The sequence below is a fragment of the Aethalodelphis obliquidens genome, unplaced genomic scaffold, assembly GCF_003676395.1.
Source record: "Aethalodelphis obliquidens isolate GAN/ISIS:26980383/991018 unplaced genomic scaffold, ASM367639v1 scaffold11, whole genome shotgun sequence".
Taxonomy (NCBI): Eukaryota; Metazoa; Chordata; class Mammalia; order Artiodactyla; family Delphinidae; genus Aethalodelphis; species Aethalodelphis obliquidens.
In genome coordinates, this window is record NW_020837955.1 from 34,580,368 (window position 1) to 34,600,541 (window position 20,174).

Genomic DNA, 20,174 nt, shown 5'->3' on the forward strand with positions numbered 1-20,174 from the left:
AATATTGGTCTAAACAGGACCTAGATGTTTGCTACCCTTTGAACTGAAAAGGAAGGGATAAACGCAAAAATGGTCTTTTGTCCTTACAAAAGAGTGTTTGTAGACGTGTCCTAGCTTGTGTGCCCTCCTGAGGGTCTCAGTGAACACCCCAGGTTTTATTGTTTCTCTGGGGTTGGTTCTCCATTCTCACTGCCATCACCCCGGCTTTCCTTAAGCCTAGGCAGCCGAGACACCGTCCTAACTCTGCAGTCCATCCTCAATCCTCTGCCCTCCCAGCTTGTCCTCAGAAGCCGTCTCCAGCTCCCTTCTACCTCTGGGTGGCTTTCCCTGGTTCAGAATTTCCTGTCCTCCCTGCTCTGCTTCCCCAGCCTCTCTCCAGCCTTGCCTGCTGCTCCCTCTGTATGAACCAAGCTGGTCATTCATCCTCCCAAATTTGCTCTTCCATTATCATCCTTTCCAGATGCTGCAGCAGACCAGAACCTCGGGCTACCGCCTTTTCCGCAAAGCCTCCACCCTCCAGAAACCCTGAGTGGGCCTGCTTCCTCTGTACCAGTGCCGCTCAGTGATGTTTAATTGACATTTGTTTTACCCTGGTTTGGTCTCAGGTGTCTTAACTCAAAAAGCACTGTTCAACAGGGGAAAACGACTAACGGGATTCCATTCTCTGCCCTCAAAGGGAGGCAAACCCCGAGGGCACAGAAACGCGAGTAAGAACCCCATTTCCATCCTCTTCCCTGACACCTACAGCCTCTGCCACGCTGTCCTCAACCTGCACCCCTCCCCAAACACAGTGAGAACGTGAGAGAGTTTCTCATAGTTAAACCTGGACCCTCGCGGACATCCATTAGGTAAGAGGAAGGCACCTGCATGAGTAGATTTCAGCAAGCGGCTGGCGACGGAGGGAGATGCCCATTTCTAAACGTGCAGTTACCTGGCAAGGTGTCCTTTTTAGGCTGGAAGTTCACTTTCACCTTAAGGATCTGTATTTAATGTTTTTTGTTCCTCTGAATAAAAAAGAACAAAGCTTTCCCAGTGGAAAGATACATATAAAATCCACCCCCACCCCCTCATCTTGTGTCAAAATACTTAGTTTCTTCAAATAATACCCATGATAGCTTTTACTAGACAGGCTTCCAGAAATTCTTAATTTGCCAGTTTTGAAGTAGCTTTTCTGTCATTAGAAGTTCTCATTAGAACTTCTTTAGGTCATGTTTGCATCAGGTGCGTGAAAGGGAGAGATTTTGTTATTCAGCATTTGGGTAGGCAAACTCTTCAGTCTTATATTGGAAACATACAGTTGTAATAGGAAGTTACTTTTTTTTTTTTTTTGAGACTATACCTCATATCTTTTAGCTCAAATACTTTTCATTTAACTTCTTTCAAAATTCATTTTCTGATGCCATTTTTCATTTTCCAACAAATTTCAGAATCAAGCCCTCGCTGTCTCCACATTGTTTCCTCTTTCCCAAATCAGTTTTGTCAACCCCTGAATCTCTAGTAGGGCCGTGGTCTTCGGATGACTGTATATGATTCTCTCCCTCTTTCATGACTTCTTATTGCCTGGGGCCTGTGGAGTTTTATTCTCTATAAAATGACAATATTTTGCCAACTGAAAATTATAGTTTACCTCGACTGTTGTCAAATCTGATGAGTTTTGAATTGATGAGTTTGAGCCTCAGTCTCCTCCAGAAGAAATACGTAAAGATGAAGGTTTCTGAATCCTCGGTGTCTCCAGTCCAACATGTGCTGCTGATCTGCAGAGAATTAAATCTAGTCTGCTGGCTGGATTGTAGAGTCATGTCTGTCGCCACTTTCTTTGGAACTGAAAGAGGAACATCAAGGGACTTCCCTGGTGGCACAGTGGTTAAGAATCCGCCTGCCAGTGCAGCAGACACGGGTTTGAGCCCTGGTCTGGAAAGATCCCACATGCCGTGGAGCAACGAAGCCCGTGCGCCTCAACTACTGAGCCTGCACTCTAGAGCCCGTGAGCCACAGCTACTGAGCCCGTGTGCCACAACTACTGAGCCCATGCACTACAACTAGTGAAGCCTGTGTGCCTAGAGCCCGTCCTCGGCAACAAGAGAAGCCACTGCAATGGATAAATAAATAAATAAGTAAATAAATAAAATTTAAATGAAAAAATGTGAAAACTGTTTTTTTTTTTTTAAGAAAAAGGAACATCACATCTACTCTTGGCATATCTTAAAATTCCGGAAAGAGCTTTCTTGAATTGCAGGAGTGATCGTGTGCAGTAAGCTGGAACTAAATTCCCATTTGCCAGGCCCCAAAGGGAAATGAATATTTAAAGAAGTTTTCATTTTATGGATGTTGTTTAGTTTTGTATAGTTCAGATCCCAGCCAACTTTAAAGTGGTTAGTTTTTATCTTATTTTACTTTGCTTTTGAATTTTATATTTCATTTTGACTGAAAGTGTCACATCTAAAGAAAAGTCACAGTTTTTCATAAAGTGGATTTAGAATGGCAAAGTAGAGAAAAAGATCAATTTTTCTTAAAATTGCTTTAAGGTAAAAAATAGTTTACAAAAATGGAAGCGTGTATGCCTTAGTTTCTGTAACCAATATGTGTGTTAACAGGATATTTAGCTAAAGTTTTCATTTCACATTAATCAATTTCACATTTCTATTTCTGTGTCTAGAGTTAGGTCTCCCACCCTGTTTAGCTATGGAAGGAATTGCTTCACAGATTTCCTTTGATGCACTTAAAAAATATGAAAAGGACACAAACAGATAATTCGCTGAAACAGAACAAAACAAGCCAGTACACTTGAAATAAAATGTTCATCCTTGTGACTTATCTCAAAAATACAAATTAAAATATAAAAGGGGGGACTTTTTTTAACTGCTCATACTGGCAAATGAACAAAACAAAACAAAACAAAAGGATGGGCCCACGGCTTCATACATTGCTAGCAGGAATATCAATTGCTTGTTCTTTTCCAGAAGACAATTTGTTGTAGTGTGTATCAAGAGCCTTAAAATGGTCTGCACCTTTTAACCCAGTAATTTTACTTTGAGAAATAGTCTTAAAAAAATAGACAAAGATTTATATACACTGGATTGTTCATCATGGGAGAGTTAAAGAGTGAAAATCTGGAAACACATGTTCAGTGTTGTTAAAATTAGACGGTCAGTTTGGGAAGAAGTTGGAGGAGAAGAGGGAGGAAGACTTGGAATTTCACAGATTTCTAGTCTTGGCCACAAGGAGTCTTATCGGATAGTAAGGGCCCGTGGACAGGTCGATGTAAATCTACGTATTTCTGTAACTATAAAAACAGCCAGTCGCTGTCAGTGGCAGGCTGGCAGCACTATCTGTACAAGTTCAACTTGTCAGACAAAGGTGGTGTCCTAGCACAGATGCCACTGCAGGGGGAGGGTGGCCACTTGATATAAACAGCCCAGTCTGGGAGAACAGTGGATGTGCGTAGCTTGAACTGTGGCTAGGTTGGGAGCTCAGGAATCCTTCTAACCCTTCCCAGCAATCTGAGGATTAAAGAGGAAGGGCCTTGGTCACCGTTGCAGATAATGACAAAGCCAGCGTTGCAGTCCTGGTCTCCTGTGCCCAAGTCCATTTGTGTCCACCTTGAATCCCAAGTGGAGTAACAGCTTCATAGGTCACTCTGACATTTGTGGCATAGGAATGGCACAGGCCCATTTTATAGATAAGGAAACAGAGGTCAGAAACATGGAGTGACTTGTCCAGGATTACATAATAAGTAACTGGTGGAATTGTGATCAGAGTACAGAAAGCAAAATTTTAAAAATAAGATGAAAATTCAAGCTTTTACTTTTCCTCCAATGTTTGGACAAACTCTTTCAGCCTGTTGATCAAGATTCTTTCATTTTTTTTTTGGCCGCACTGGACGGCATGCAGAACTTCCCTTACCAGGGATCAAACCCGTGCCCCTGCAGTGGAAGCACGGAGTTTTAACCACTGGACCACCAGGGAAGTCCCAAGATTCTTTTTTTTTTAGTGGATTTGGAAGGCAGGGGAGTGTGTTATCATCTTAAAAAATTACCTTATTCTCATACGTGGATGTCTCTCCCACTGCATCCTTACCTTGTCTTCTGCTTCATGTAACTGTTGACAAGGTACCACCAGGGACCTGGGACAGCTGTTTCTTCACTCCAGTGGTTTGTGAAAACATCTTGTTTTTTCTCTCTATGGGCTGATACTACCTACCTGTCCAACACTCCTGCTTTGGTGCTTTGTCAGGGTCCCACCTGAGGGAACAGGTGTGTGGCAGTGATGGATATTTTTTCTGAAACAAAATACAGAGCCTTTAACTTTATAAGCTTGAGTCAGATCCACAAGAACTTTAAGAGCATCTTTGGTAGTTACTGATTATTCCCTTTTTTTTTTTTTTTGCGGTACGCAGGCCTCTCACTGTTGTGGCCTGTCCCGTTGCAGAGCACAGGCTCCGGATGCGCAGGCTCAGCGGCCGTGGCTCACGGGCCCAGCCGCTCTGCGGCATGTGGGATCTTCCCGGATCGGGGCACGAACCTGTGTCCCCTGCATCAGCAGGTGGACTCTCAACCACTGTGCCACCAGGGAAGCCCCGATTATTCCTTTTATTGAACCTCACTTTCCTCTTGTCAGAAGGCTTTCATGAACTTTTTTTTTTCATGAACTTTTTGTGTTTGACCTTTGCACTAATTAAGGGAGGAAGGCGGGACAGGGATAAGCATCTCCATCTTATTTTTTTTTTAATAAATTTATTTATTTATTTATTTTTGGCTGCGTTGGACCTTCGTTGCTGCGCGCAGGCTCCCTCTAGTTGCGGTGAGTGGGGGCCACTCCTCATTGTGGTGCGTGGGCCTCTCATCGCAGCGGCCTCTCTTGTTGAGGAACATGGGCTCTAGGTGCACGGACTTCAGTAGTAGTGGCACGTGGGTTCAGTAGTTGTGGTTCGCAGGCTTAGTTGCTGCGCGGCATGTGGGATCTTCCCAGACTAGGGCTCAAACCCGTGTCCCTTGCATTGGCAGGCAGATTCTTAACCACTGCGTCACCAGGGAAGTCCCTCCATCTTTATAGATGAGAGAACCGAGATTCCCAGAGGTGCTATGACTTGTCCAAAGTGACTCTGAGGAGTGAGCGGTGAAGCTGGGACTTGAACTCAACTCTTCTCCAAGTCCAGTCCTCTTTCTGTGGCACCATTTTGTTTCTGTGTGGAAGTACATTATTTATCAATATAGGTAACTCTGACAGGCCTTAAAAAGTATAAATATGGGGGCTTCCCTGGTGGCGCAGTGGTTGAGAGGCCGCCTGCTGATGTAGGGGACACGGGTTCGTTCCCCGGTCCGGGAAGATCCCACATGCCGCGGAGCGGCTAGGCCCGTGAGCCATGGCCGCTGAGCCTGCGCGTCCGGAGCCTGTGCTCTGCAACGGGAGAGGCCACAACAGTGAGAGGCCCGCATACCGCAAAAAAAAAAAAAAAAAAAGTATAAATATGAAATAGCTCTTGGAATTGTGTTGGATTTGAAAATTTGGAAAATGCAAAGAAGCATAAATGAGAAGATAACAATCACACGTATTCCACCCTCACCATTTTGCACTTTTCCTTAATAAAAATGGGATCACATTATAATATTTGGAACTTGCTTTTTTCATTTACTGTTATCTTGAGTTTTTTCTATGTTATGAAAACAGTCTTCTATAAAATCAAATCAGTTTTTACTTAGGCACCTATTTTTTGATTGTTTCCAATTTTCCAAATATGTATGTATATATAAGTGTGTGTGTGTATGGATAGAAAGATACATCAGATAGATCAACCTTTTGATGAACCTCCTTTCAGAGAAAGCTTTGTGAACATTTGAATTAGGTTTTAAATTCAATCACTGAACAGATATAAGATTTCTCTGAGGCCAAATGAAATAGGAAGTTGCCAAGAAAATCAGACTTTCTTCACTTGATTTATTATTTTTTTCCTTCACTTGATTTTATTGGAGTCTTTGTACCTCTTTGCAGGCTCAAAATCACCCTCAAGATTCTGTTCCCTAAATGGTAGTGTTTGTATCCCCCCAAACTTACACTTCAAGTAGATTTAACTCTCAGTCACTGAGCTATCTAGTAAAGTGGTTTTTTCTATTTTTCAGCCAAAAATAAATCCTGCTAAAAAGCTGAATTAAAAAAAAATGAAAGTTATAGGAAATGTGAATTCTAAAAGGCATTCCTCTGTTAGAACACATTGGCTTTTTTTTTTTTTTTTTTAACCAAATGTGGTATTTTGTGTCTAAACCACAAACTGATTTGATCAGTGGATGCCATGTAAACCTAATGATCCAGTTTCTGAACCTTTCTGAATCTTCCGGAAAGGCTCCCTAGTTCAGGAAGTTTTGAGTTGTCTTGTTTATGCTGTGTATATGATTTGTATTGCATTTATTTGTTTTCATTCAGGTCATATGTCTTACTTTAGAACTTGGTCTGACTTATGTAGCCAGTGTTAGCATTAGCAATATTTAAAATTCCTTTTGTAGTACCTGTGGCATTTCACTTATTTAAAAATGAAATTTGCCTTTGGACATAAAACTTTAATTTCAGGAAATGTAATAATTGGCTTTAGGTATTGTTTCCTCACAAACCTGTTCAGACTCTCTATTTACCTTCCAAAATTTTTAAAAATCCAAATTATGTGTATGAGAGGGGAAGAGGGGGAGCAGAGTAGCCCATCCAATGTTGCCTCTTGACAAGAAATCTTACCTTCCAGAATATTCTTGTTACTTTTTGGCTTTTTTCCCCACCCAGTTTTTTAGTGCCCAACTCATCACATTTTTCAGTTGCAATGCCATGAGGGATATTTCTACTTTCAGTAATGGTGGCCTAGCTTATTGTACACCCGCCCTTCCACCAAAAACAACTAGAAAATATAATAGATGGGAAAAATGTTTGAAGGTAGCAGAGACGTACCAAAGAAGCAAGGACTTGAGAGATCAAGATCCCAGAGAGAAGGGAAGGCTGACATTTGGTGTCACTTCTCCCCTCGAGGTAATTGCCAATGCAGAAAGCGCCAACTGAGATGCTACTAAGCTGAGCTCTTCTGGCATTCTTATGACTGAGGAGACAACAATTAAAGTTTAAGGCACACCAAGGATGAGGGATTCTTACAAATACCTCCAGGATTTCAGCTGGGACTTCTGACAGTCTATTCCATCAGATAGGGATGAACCAGAAGTAGAGCAGCCCTCACAAAGACTAAAGCCCAGGTTTAAATCAGCTTAATCCTTGGTTGTAAGGTGATCTACCCCTCTCCGAACTACCTGCAAGAAGAAAAATACATTTTTGGGGAGAGGTAGATAACATCACCCAGAGCTTCAAATTTTCTGTATAATTTTTCATACCTAATGACCAATCTATATGACTGAAAACCAAAACCAAACAGACAAAAAAAAATGGTAAAGACAGATGTATAGTAGATCCAGACATTGGAGTTATTAGACACAGACTTAAAATAACGGTGATTAATATTGTCAAGAAGTTAGATGACAATTTGGAGACTTATTTTGCAGAACTGGAGATATACAAGAAGCTGAATGGCAATTCTAGAACTGAAAAATATAGCAGTGGAAGATAAGAATTCAGCAGTGGGTTTCACACCAGATAAGACATAGTTGAAGAGAGGAATAGTAGATTGGAAGGTAGGTCAGAAAGAGATAGACTTATGCTCACAGAGGCAAAGGATAGAAAACACAGGAAAGAGTGTAAGAGATATATGGAATATGATGGAAGATATAAATATGTGTAATTGGAGTCCTTGAAGGCAAGGAGGACAGAGAATAGGGCAGAAGCAATATTTTAAGAGATAATGAGGATTTTCCAAAAGTGATGAATGGTTTCAGTAAGCACTACAAACCCCTGGCTGGATAAATACAAAGAAAACCACACACTAAGGCACATTGTGGTAAAATGCTGGGTGGCTTAAAATCACTGCTTAAGTCACTACTTGACAGGAATATCTTCGCCTCAATGGGCAGCACCATGGCTATGAATTTCCATAATTGCTTACATAGCTTTGCCTTTAATTTCTTACCAGACACATCTCTCTTTGGGGGAATATTTTCCAAGGACCAACTTTTGCCCTTAGTAAGGTCTCTGTGCACCCAGAGCTGGAGTTCTCCTCTCGCTGCACTTTTGTCTATAATCCTAGGAGAAAAACACTCAGTGCCTAGTGTGCCCTGGCAGGTCTCCCACTGAGGGGCTGGATGGGGTATAGGGTAATGGCTAAGAGCACAGGCTGTGGAAAGAGATTGCCTTTGTTTGTTCCACCACTTACTCATCACGTAATCTCACTTCTTGAAGCTTTACAGCCCTAAAATGTACAATAAGGATTAAAATAGTTACTTACACTTTTTAGGGTTGTTATGAGAATTAGATGAGCTCATGGATGTAAAGTGTTTAACATACAGGAATTAATGGAATTAATGAATGAGTTTCTTTTTAAATCTCCTTGACCCATGTCTTCAGCCTGATTGGTAGCCATGTATTCCTTCCTTAATAATAGCTGAGACTTCATCAAATTTTTGTGCCTGACTCGCCCCAGTGGGAACTAACATGAAAGGAGAGGAGGTGGTGTACATTTTATATCAGAGGAGAGAGCTTAAAAATTAATCTCCTTAAGTATGTACAAGAGTTGGTGGACTTCGCCCTTCAAAGGAAGAAGTAAACAATACAGGTAGAAAAGTTTCTGAAGAACCAGAGAAATCAGACCCTGATTGGATCAAATAAAACACCTGGATGGGTTAAAGGATTTTTTTTTTTTTTTTCCTTAGAGAAAATATTGCCACTCTCACTACCCTGACTCAATTAAAAAAATTTTTTTTTACTTGTTCAATAAGTTTATTACTGTCTTTATCTGAAAAATCTTCATAGAAATTGTGGTTTGGTTTATTAACTCTCAGCAGCCTGTTCCTGAGCTGTAAGGAAGCTTGCCTTCTTCTTAGCTATCCGATCTTTCTTCTGGGCAAGTGACATTTTGGGACGGTTCCACCTGTTCTCTTCCTTAGTTAGCCTATTAAAAAATGCAGTAATTGACAGTTACAATGTACTGGGATAGAATGGGCCACCTCGGTAGCATCCAAGGCTAATACATTTCTATCACCACAATTACTTTAGCAAACCTGGTTCCCCTCACCTCTGCAACATCATGCAGAGCTAGTGATCGAGTTTGCACCCAATTTAAATTTAGTTACTATTTCTGCCTTAAAAAAATGCATAAAATGTACCATTTTCTCTATCATAAAATTCTTTATTAACAATTATATTAATTAACTCCTGTATTCCCAATTCAACTGCCTTCTAACTACTGTTAAGTTCTTGGTTAATGCATTTTAAATATATCCATATGAATTCATACATCTTTCCTATAATTTTTTACATATACACACACTAGGTATTTTACTGCAATGTATTTTATTCTCATTGTGTTCCTTCTCCTTAGGTAAATATATATTTATACAAATCAAATTGTAATTTTAACTACATTGAAGAAGATTGGAAATCTGGTCCTCACAGCAACTTGGAGAGGTTTTTACTTTAGGCCCAGGGCATCATTTTTCTTTTTCACTAGGCAGAAATTTCATTTTAACATGAATATAAAATTATTATTATTATTATTTTTGGCTGCACCACATGGCATGCAAGACCTTAGTTCCCCAGTCAGGGATTGAACCCATGCTCCCTTCAGTGGAAGCGCGGAGTCCTAACCACTGGACCACCAGGCAAGTCCCCACGAATATAAAATTATACAGAGGTAGTACTGAGTGTTTTAGTCTGTTGGGGCTGCTATGCAAACTACCACAGACTGGATGAATTATAAACAGCAGAAATTTATCTCTCACATTTCTGGAGGCTGGGAAGTCCAAGATCAAGCTGTCAGTAGATTCAGTGTCTGGTGAGAGCCTGCTTCCTGATTTATAGAAGACTGTCTTCTCACTGTATCCTCACATGTCAGAAGGGGTGAGGGAGCTCCCTGGGGTCTCTTTTGTAAGGGCACTATTCCCTTTTGTGAGGGCTCCACCCTCATAACCTATTCACCTTCCAAAGACTCCACATCCTAATACCATCACATTGGGGGTTATGATTTCAACATATGGATTTGGGGGGAACATTTATGTTCAGTTCATTGCACCAGGTAAAAAGTGAATTTTTCACTCTGTCCCCTCGTCCCAATTCCTCTCTTATTTATATTTCTTCGGTAGATTTTTTGCAATATTTCCCCAGTATTTTGAAGTTTTTGTTGTTGCTGTGGATGGGATGATTTTTTAAAAACAATTTTGAGTTGGAAATTTTTGGTACATGGGAAAGTGTTGATTATTTTTCATTTATCTCATGTCCCTTGCCTAACTCCTCACTCTAATGAGTGCTAATAGTTTTGCTGTTTATCTTTTGGATTGACCGAACATCGGTTTTCTCATTTGCAAAATGCAGATAGTGTTGACCTTGCAGAGCTTTAATAAGGGTTAAATGAGATAAAGGAGCCGAGCTTAGTGAGGGCTTGATTAATATTAACTTGTGGTCTCACTACTATCGTCCTCAGGATAAGATCTTTTTCTGTGCGACTCCACTGATAGTGGAGAAATGGATCATGGAGAAATGATTTGATCGGAAAAGGCTCTGCTTACAACTGCTGATACAGAGAGACTGACATCCATCAAGGGGCTGCCAATAGCTTTTCTTTTTTTTTTTTTTTTTTTTTTTAGCTTATCTTTTTTACCCTTTAAATTTTAAAAAAATTGTGGTAAAATTCACATAACATACAACTCACCATCTTAGGGACTTAACCTGGTGGACCAGTGGTTAAGACTCTGCGCTTCCACTGCAGGAGATATGGGTTCGATCCCTGGTCGGGGAACTAAGACCCCACCAAAAAACAAAACAAAACCTTACCATCTTCACCATTTTTAAGTACAATATTGTCTCATGAAGTACATTCACATTGTTGTGCAACCATCACCACCATCCATCTCCAGAACTCTTTCCATCATGCAAAACTGAAACTCAGTACCCATCAACAATAACTTCCTACTCCTTTCTTTCCTCCAGCCCCTGGCAGCCACTGTTCTGCTTTCTGTGTCTACGAATTTGATGACTGCATGTACCTCAAGTAAGCGGAAACGTATAGTATTTGTCCTTTTGTGTCTGGCTTATTTCACTGAACATAATGTCCTCAAGGTTCATCCATATTGTAGTACTTGCCAGAATATTCTGCCTTTTTAAAGCTGAGTAACATTCCATTTTATGTATATACTACCTTTTGTTTATCCATTCATCCATCAGTGGACACTGGGGTTGCTCCCACCCTTTGGCTATTGTGAATAGAGCTGCTTTGAACATGGGTGTATAAATATCACTTTGAGTCCCTGCTTTCAATTCTTTTTTAAAAATATATTTATTTACTTATTTGGCCGCGCCGGGTCTTAGTTGCGGCACATGGCATCTTTGTTGCCGCATGCAGGATCTTTAGTTGTGGCATGCAAACTCTTAGTTGCGGCATGTGGGATCTAGTACCCTGACCAGGGATTGAACGCAGGCCCCCTACATTGGGAGTGTGGAGTCTTACCCACTGGACCACCAGGGAAGTCCTCCTGCTTTCAATTCTTTTCAGTATATATGCCAGTGGATTTTTGAAAGCACTGAGGAAAAACATTCCTGTGTGCCTTCTGTGGTTTCCGTAGCCTTTGGAAGAACGGCCTGACCAGCACACCCTGGGCATCTTAGGCTGCTGTGGCAGAAAGGAGGTGTCTGCAGCTGACTGTCACTGTGTGTTGAGCTTTCGAAGTCTCCACCAGCCTGCTGTCTCAGCACTCGGGGCTGCAGAAGGCATTGGACAAATGCAAGATTTGCTGCTCTCGTTGCTACCCACAAATGCACATTTTTCTATTTTACTGTGTAATTCCAACTGCTAAAATGACCCTGTACAATGTGGAAACTGCAATCAAGCATCAACATGAAGCTTCCAGGAAAATAAAAATGCAGCAGGAAGAAACAGCAGCAGGAGAAATAAGTTACTGGGAAACACTCACAAAATGAAATGCCTTGGCTGTTTTTTTGTTTCCCCCCTTTGTTTAAACGCTCTATTTTATTCAACGCAGCATTGTTGGTAATAGGGGAGACCGTAAAACAACCTCGATGTCTGTCAGGGGGAGATGTTAGATACATCACAGTCCTCCATACTGCGGGAGACTGTAGAGCTATAAAAAGGATGCTCAACCTTTCAGTAGAGAAAGATCTACCAGAAAGTTAAGTGAAATAACAAAGGCAAAATGCTGAGTAGATTGTCCTTTTCTGCTGTCCTTCGTAGAAAAAGGGAGCAAATAAGACAGTGTGTGCGTGTACATATAATACATTCTTATGCTTCTTGTATATATATATAGTGAAACTCTGGAATATGCATAATAAACCAATATCGGTGGTTAGATTTGGGGGTGGAAAGGAGGTTTTCACAGTGTCACTTTTTAGATATTCCTGAGCCGTGTGAATAGATCACCTTTTGAAAATCAAGAGAGAAAGGACTTGTATATTTCCACCAGCTTGACCATGGGAAAAGCTCAAAATCTAAATTAAGTTGATTTATAGGCAACGAACAGTGGCACAATATCTTGCAAGAAAAACAAATGTCTGTTACAGGCTATTCAGAATTTGTCTTCTGGTTAGGGAAACCAACAACTTCTGATTCCGACACTGGAGATGCCAAGAGGAGATAGGGAGGGAATGGTGCTCAAAACCTTACTTTACAACTGACCCTAAACTCTCAGGAGAAAGGGGAGAGTTGGGTTCAGGGCAGGAAACCAAAGCCAGGGTTGGACTGGGACTGGTTATACTTGGGCTTTTTCTCTCTCTTACACCACCAAACCAGGGCAATAGCAAACCTTTGATTGTATGGCTGGACCAGAACTTTGGGTGCTTGAAACCCTAAAATCTAAAGCAACTCATAAACTAGCAGGCAGATGAACACACTGATTGATTGAGTTCCCACCTCCATGTGTCCAGAGCTTCTATCACACCACAGGGTGCCCAGGCAGGAATTGCTTGAGCTTGGAAAGCCGAAGTTGGGGCTTTCTGTGTCTGTACCTCCAACTCACCTGGAGAAGCTCAAGGTAGGGCCTCTTCTCACTACCAGAGAGCCATCACTGGCCAATGAATAGTCTTAAGGGAATAATGGTGAATGCAGAAGAACAATTAAGAGACATTTGGGGATCAGGAGCCCTGTGAAAGAAGGATGACTGCCGAAGTCAGAGACTCTAGGTGGGCTGAATGAGAGAATCCTGAGATCCAGTGACATTTTATCTACCAAGTTGCACTTGAAACAAAAGGACACAGGAAAACTGAAAATAAAGAGGTGAAAATAGATACACCAGGCAAATAAAGCTCAAAGAACAATTTTAGTGTCAGACAAAACAAACTTATGGAAAAAAAATCAAAGACAAAGCAAGGTGTTGCATGCTGATAAAAGGCACAATAGACCAAGAAGATCTAATGATCATAGACATATGCCCCTAATATTATACCTTTGGAACATATAAAGCAACATATGGTAGATTTAAGACGAGAGATAGATAAATCAAGAATTATAGTTGGAGATTTTAACATATACTCAAAAGCTGATAAATTAAGCAGAAAAAATAGAAGAGTTTAATAACATGATTACTTAACCCAGATTAGCAGAGATAAATTTAAGCAACACAGAATATACATTCTTTTGAGCACACACAGAGCAGGCACAAAGAGATTTATGTATCATACCACAAAGAAAGCCTCAGTGAGTTTGAAAGAAATGGGGTACAAAATCAATATTAATAGCATCTCCCTTACTCTAGAAATAACTCATTATAAAATGAAAAAAAAAAACAATTAAAATACAGAAAAAAACTTCAAACTCCACAAACCTATAAAGTTTCTAGGAATTAACATAATAAAAATTCTCAAGACCTTTATGAAGAAAAGTCTGAAACTCTATTAGAGGATATAAAATAAAATTAAATAAAAGCTGTGGGTGGGATGAAAACATTATAAAACTATTGATTTCCACTTAATCTATAAATTCAATGCAACTCAAATTAAAATTCCAAGAGTATTCTAAGGGGACTTAATAAACTGATTCTGAAAATTAGATAGATGAATAAAACTTCAAGAATAACTAAGACATTTTTGGGGAAAAAAAGAGCAAAGAAAGGGGACTTGCACTACCAGATATTAATATAGAGCCAGGCATAAAACCAGGCTCAATGGAACAGAAAAGCATCCAGAAATTGACTCTGTATAAATGAGGATTTGGTATTTTATAGAGCTAAGGAAGAGGTGGATTATTTGGTAAATAATCTTGGGAAAATTGGGTTGTTATCTGGAGAAAAATAAAGTTGGGTCCTCATCTCTACCATATCCAGAAATAAACTTCTGGTGGATTAAAGACCTAAATTTAAAGATAAAAGTGCAACGTTATAGGAAAAAATGTAGATAATTCTTTGTGATCTTGGGTGGGGGGGATTTCTTAATAGATGCTCAAAGTGTATACAATAAAGAAAACAATAGATTTGAATACATTAAAAATAGGCTTTTTTGGGGCTGCTGTTAACAGGTAAATGCCATCATCAGAGTAAATGAATAGGTGACAGCTGGTAATGTATGTGCAACATCTATGACTGAAAAAAAATTAGCTTTAGCTTCTAGAGTGTGGAGAAAGACATCTAAAAATCGGTATGGAAAAAAGGGAAACAGAGAAAAAAATTAAAAAGGGAATTATATGAATAAGCAAGTTACAGAAGGGGAAGCCTGAATGAATGATAAGTATCCAAAGAGATGCTCAATATCAGTCAGAAAAACACAAGTTTAAATAGTAATGGGATCCTATGTCCATTTTATAGCAAAGAAAGCCCCAAACAAACAAACAAACAAAATCTTTATGCTTACGTCACTCCCCTGTGTAAAAGCTTTCAGAGGTTCCCTATTTAGGAGATAAAACAGATGGACCACACACCCACCTCTCCACTCTTCTCCTTTGCTTCCTCCCATCAGATTTGCATTTTAGTATAACTCTAATAACTATGGAGATTGGACAGAGAAGATACTAGAAAAAGAATGACTACTTAGAAGACCATTGAAATAGACCAGGAAAGAGATGCCTGAATTGGGATACAGAGGAGGGATCAAAGCGAAGAAACACTGAGAGAGAAGGAAGGATATACAGACCTTTGTTGGGTGGCAGGGAGTGGTTGTGAATGGCTTCTAAGATTTGTCTTGGGCAACTTGTTGCATGGTGGTGCCATGCATCGAGAAAGGAGAAAGTCTAGATCAGGGTTCACTCTGTTGAGGCTCAGACAGCCATGGGAACTTCCGGAAGAGATGTACAGCTGCAGTTGGCTATGAAGGCTTGGCATTTAGAAGGGTGATCTGGACAGAGGTGTTGGTTACGGGTGTCATCAGTCCATAGGAAGTGGTTAACACCATTGATTCAGTGAGACTGTTGCCTGAACCATAAAACACAATAGCTCCCTTTGTTCATAAAGGTGCTTTCTGATTACTGGCATGACTTTTTTTTTTTTTTTTTTTTTGCCGGAATACGATGATTCTCCACCCCCAATTTGACCATCTCCTCATTTTGTTTTTTTTTGGTAACATGATAAAATTTGCCTCTTGTTTCAAACAAACTTCATTTCTTTGAAATATTACTGATTGAAGTTAGTGGTGGAGATAATTAAACCAGTTTACCTGGAGGTTCAAATTCATGACTTTGGCCTCTTTATTACTATTGCTTTAATAAGCCAGAGATTTAATATCTGAATACAGTATCTGGCATGAAAATAAGTGAACTTGAAAGTGAAAGAGCCTTCTTAATGTACTTGTTTATTAGATGACATTTTGAATGAGTTGTAGGTTAAACTGATAATTGCTGTTGCTGAAACTTCCAGGCTATTGATATTCAAAGATTTATGATCTAGGGTTACTTTCTAGCACTAATAAGTATACAAATTCAAGTTGCAGAGGTTCCAGAAAAGTGCCAACAGCTAATTAGAGGCACTTGATGTATAAACTATTGTGACATAATAGGAGCCACAGGTATGATTTTTCCTTCAGGCTGTTTTCTGGGGATAGTCTTTCAGTGTAGACTATGAGCTAAATAAAGAACATGGGATTTGGGACTTCCCTGGCGGTCCAGTGGTTAAGACTCTGCGCTTCCACTGCAGGCGGCATGGGTTTGATCTCTGGTCAGGGACCTAAGATTCCCACATGCTGCTTGGAAAAAAAGCAATTTAGAAGAAATAGACACCACAAGAACAAAAGCTTCAAAGCCATATTTAATATTCTCAGAGCAATAAGAGAATAGTTTATCTCCATGAAATTAGAACAGGATGCTATAACTATGAGCACAGAGAATAAAAGAAAGGGGGGGTTCCCCCTTTTTTTCCCCTTGGGAAAAAAAAAATAGAACGTGGGCTTTGGAGGTAGACTTGAGACCTAGTTCTTCCACTTATCAAATGTGTGTCCTCTTGCGCTGTGTGTTCTGTGGTTCAAAGATGGCTAAGGCAGTTCCGAACACCCAGAAGCAGCAAAAGGGAGTCGTTCTTCCCGCATCTATGTGAGTTATTAAGAGAAACCTTATTAGCTTTCCCAGAAAGCTAATGCACACTTCCCTTCATGTCTCAGTGACTAGAATTGCACTGTACACCCAGTCCTGAGCCAGTCATTGGCAAGGAGGGGAGTGGAATTAACATGTTTGGCTAGACCATGTCTCTCATGTTTCAGAATGTCATGATCCTGTGTCTGGGTGTGGGTCTGTTTGTATCCATTGTCAGTTGATCCTTTCAACCTGCAGACTCATTCTTTAAATTGTGGAAAATGTTCTTGAAACATAAATAAATTAATTTTCTTCCCTTTGGTTTTTCTGTACTCTCCTTCTGAGGGCACCCCTCTTATTTGGGTGTTGAACCTCCTGGACTATTCTTCCTATTTCTCTAATATTTTTTCATCCCTTTGGCTTTTTGTCATCTGAGTTTTTCATTTTGGCTGCTAAAAATTTAATTTCCAAGAGCACCTCCCCTTTTTTCTTCTTTGTGCTCATTTTTATAGCATCCTGTTCTAATTTCATGGAGACAAACTCTTCTCTTATTGCTCTGAGAATATTAAATATGGCTTTGAAGCTTTTGTTCTTGTGGTGTCTGTTTCTTCTCAATTGCCTTTTACTGTTTCTGGTGTCTTTCATGTTAAGGATTTTCCTCACATATCTGGTAATTATTTTTAAGATTGAGACACTAAGAACCCCAGTGAGATTGGGCTTGTTGACTGAGAGCCTCACCATGGGTGGAGGGACTATTTCATTGGGGAATTTCTCCTATTCTCCTAACTATCTTTGTGTCTTTTCTCTTGAGTTGGCCAGAGAAGAATTTTCAAATACCCTTCTTGGGGTGTAGGAGCCTTGTTTCCTCTGGGTTCTGAGTCAGGGAGGGGAGCTGAATATTTCAACATTAATATGTAAATTCTTACTTAATCTTATTTTCAGTATCTTACTCTGTCCCTTAACTATGGTTGGTGCTTCCATCTTTTTTACCCACTCCCGTGAATAAACCTCTCATTTTCTGCCCGGGTGGGGCAGGAGCAGCTGCTGAAATACATCAAGTGGGGGAGAGCATCCAGGGGACCTGAACAAAACTGAGATGGTGGTATAATGTTTCCATATACCCAGCACTCAGTTTCCACTACTATTAGCATCTTACATTGGTATGAACATTTGTTACAATTAATAAACTGATACTGGTACATTAACTAAAGTCCATAGTTTAGATTCCTTTAGTTTTTTTAATGTCTTTTTTCCATTCTAGGGTCCCATTTAAAAGACCATGTTACATTTAGCTGCTATATCTCTTTAGGCTCCTCTTGGCTATGGAAGTTTCTCAGACTTCGCTGGTTTCTGATGACCTCGAATAAACACTGCTGGTAAGCTGTTTTGTAGGGTGCCCCACTATTGAAATTTGATGTTTTCCTCATGATAAGGCTGGGGTTACTGGCTATTGGGAGGAAGACCACAGGTAAAGTGCCATTTTCATTGCATCATGTCAAGCGTACGTACTATTAACATGATTTGTCACTGTTGTTGCTGCCCGTGATCACATGGATGAGCTAGTCCCTATTAGCTTTCTTTACTGTAAAGTGACTCTTCCACTGACCCCTCCCCATTTCCATACTGTGCACTTGGGAAGGGAGGCACCGTGCACAGCCCAGGCCTATGGAGTGGAAGCTACCCTCACTAGTTCTTAAACAGACTTTCAACCTCTACTCCACTTCCACGAGTACCTGGTGCTGCCAATTCATGAGACTTTTTGAGGTTCTGAAGCACAAATTACGTGGCATCATTGTTTTTCCCAGTGTTGACTTAGGATTCAACTTCCTTTGATCTGCTGTTGGATTTGATTTCCTGATTTCCCGGTTCTGAATTTTTGTTGCTGTTGTCTCTTCTGTTTTCCTTGTCCTTCTGGATTTATACTGGGTTGTTTTTTTTTTTTTTTTTTGGATCCTTTTCTGTAAGTTTAGTGAGTCTACTAGGAGGGAGTAGAGACAGTAGTTTTAAAAACAAATTCTTTGATACTGTTCCCTTCAAGAGTTGGAACTGAATTCCTCTCTCCTCGTATGTAGTCTGGACTCAGTATTTTGCCTCTAATAAGTAGAACATGGCAGAAGTGATGATATGTCACTTCTGAGATTAGGTTATAAAAAGACTGTAGCTTCTGTCTTGGATATGTGTTCTTGCTTTCTTGGATGACTTGCTTTGGGGGAAGTCAGCTGCCATTTTTGTGAGCATCCCTATGGAGAGGCTGGCGTGGTGAAGAGCTAATGCCTCCAGCCAACAGCTGCAAGAAACTGAAACTTAAAAACAATTACATGAGCTTGGAATTTGATTCTCCAGTCCCAATTGAAGCTTGAGATGAGTGTACAGTTGAGGCTGGAGATGAGTGTACAGCTTGACTGCAACCTTATGAGAGACACTGAGACAGATTCACTCAGCCAAGCCACTCTCAGATTCCACGTCCTCAGAATCTGTGTGAGGTAATAATTATTTGCTGTTTTAAGCTGCTAAGTTTTGGGCTGATTTGTTATACAGCAACAGGCAACTAATATAAGAGGTAAATTACAAATGAGACTTTTATAAATGTTAACTATCCCTATATTTAGATACCATCATGAATTTTTTGAGAATTCAAGTAAAGATATGAACTATTTTTTTAAATACGTTTTTTATTTTGGAAAAATTTTAAATCTATGAAAAAGTTGCAAAGACAGGGAAGGTTTCCATCTACCTCTCACCCAGTTGTTAACTGTTCCACTGTTGTTAACATCTTACATCACCACAGTACATTTGCCAAAACTAAGAAACTGACTTGGGTACATTGTCATTAACCAAACTCCAGACTTTATTTAGATTTGCCAGTTTTTCCATGAATATCCTCTTTCTGTTCCAGGATCCAAATCCAGGATACTATATTGCACTTAGTTATCACATCCCTGCAGCCTCCAAATGTAGTTTCCCAGTCTTTCCTTATTTTTCATCACCTTGACAGAGATCTGAGCTATATTGAAATTACTTTCATTTGTTGGGTTGTGTTTCTTTGTGACACTGCTAGGAAAATGAACAACAGGAACCCAAGCTTTATAAGAATTACAACACTTATCCCATTTGATAATTAGTTTTGTATTTACTTGTGCAATTCTTTGGTTGTCTGCCTTCCCCAGTAGCCTGGAAGATCCATGATGGTAGGGGCTATGTTTGCTTTTGTAAACCCAGCATGATGTCTGGCACATAGTAGTTGCTCCATAAATACATGTTGAATGAATATGTTCACTTATACATATTGGCACACATCCAGAGTTAATGATCTTTAAGTTTTTTTTTTTTTTTTTGGCCACGCAGCATGTGGGATCTTAGTTCCCCAACCAGGGATCAAACCCACACTTTAACCACTGGACCACCAGGGAAATCCCATCATAAGCTTTTTTTTTTTTTTTTTTTTTTTGCGGTACGCGGGCCTCTCACTGTTGTGGCCTCTCCCGTTGCGGAGCACAGGCTCCGGACGCGCAGGCTCAGCGGCCATGGCTCACGGGCCTAGCCACTCCACGGCGTGTGGGATCTTCCCGGACCGGGGCACGAACCCGTGTCCCCTGCATTGGCAGGC

General features: G+C 40.2%; 1 protein-coding gene and 1 non-coding gene across 4 annotated transcripts in view; one reads left to right on the plus strand and one right to left on the minus strand.

Annotated features, from left to right (window-relative positions):
- Nucleotides 1-8,845, plus strand: part of SEC23IP (SEC23 interacting protein) — a 59,437-nt gene extending 50,592 nt beyond the window's left edge. Inside the window, exons 19-20 of one of the 3 annotated variants that reach the window (XR_003433943.1) lie at nucleotides 461-707; nucleotides 1,428-1,924. The gene's annotated coding sequence lies outside the window, so the exon portion shown is untranslated. Of the gene's footprint in view, nucleotides 1-460; nucleotides 1,928-7,526 lie in introns of those variants that run through there. The other 2 variants (XM_027112787.1, XM_027112785.1) reach the window with 2 other exon arrangements.
- Nucleotides 8,846-9,054: 209 nt separating this feature from the next.
- Nucleotides 9,055-9,187, minus strand: LOC113623702 (small nucleolar RNA SNORA66). Its single transcript, XR_003434019.1, has one exon. It is a non-coding gene; the product is annotated as a small nucleolar RNA SNORA66 (small nucleolar RNA).
- Nucleotides 9,188-20,174: the final 10,987 nt, after the last annotated feature.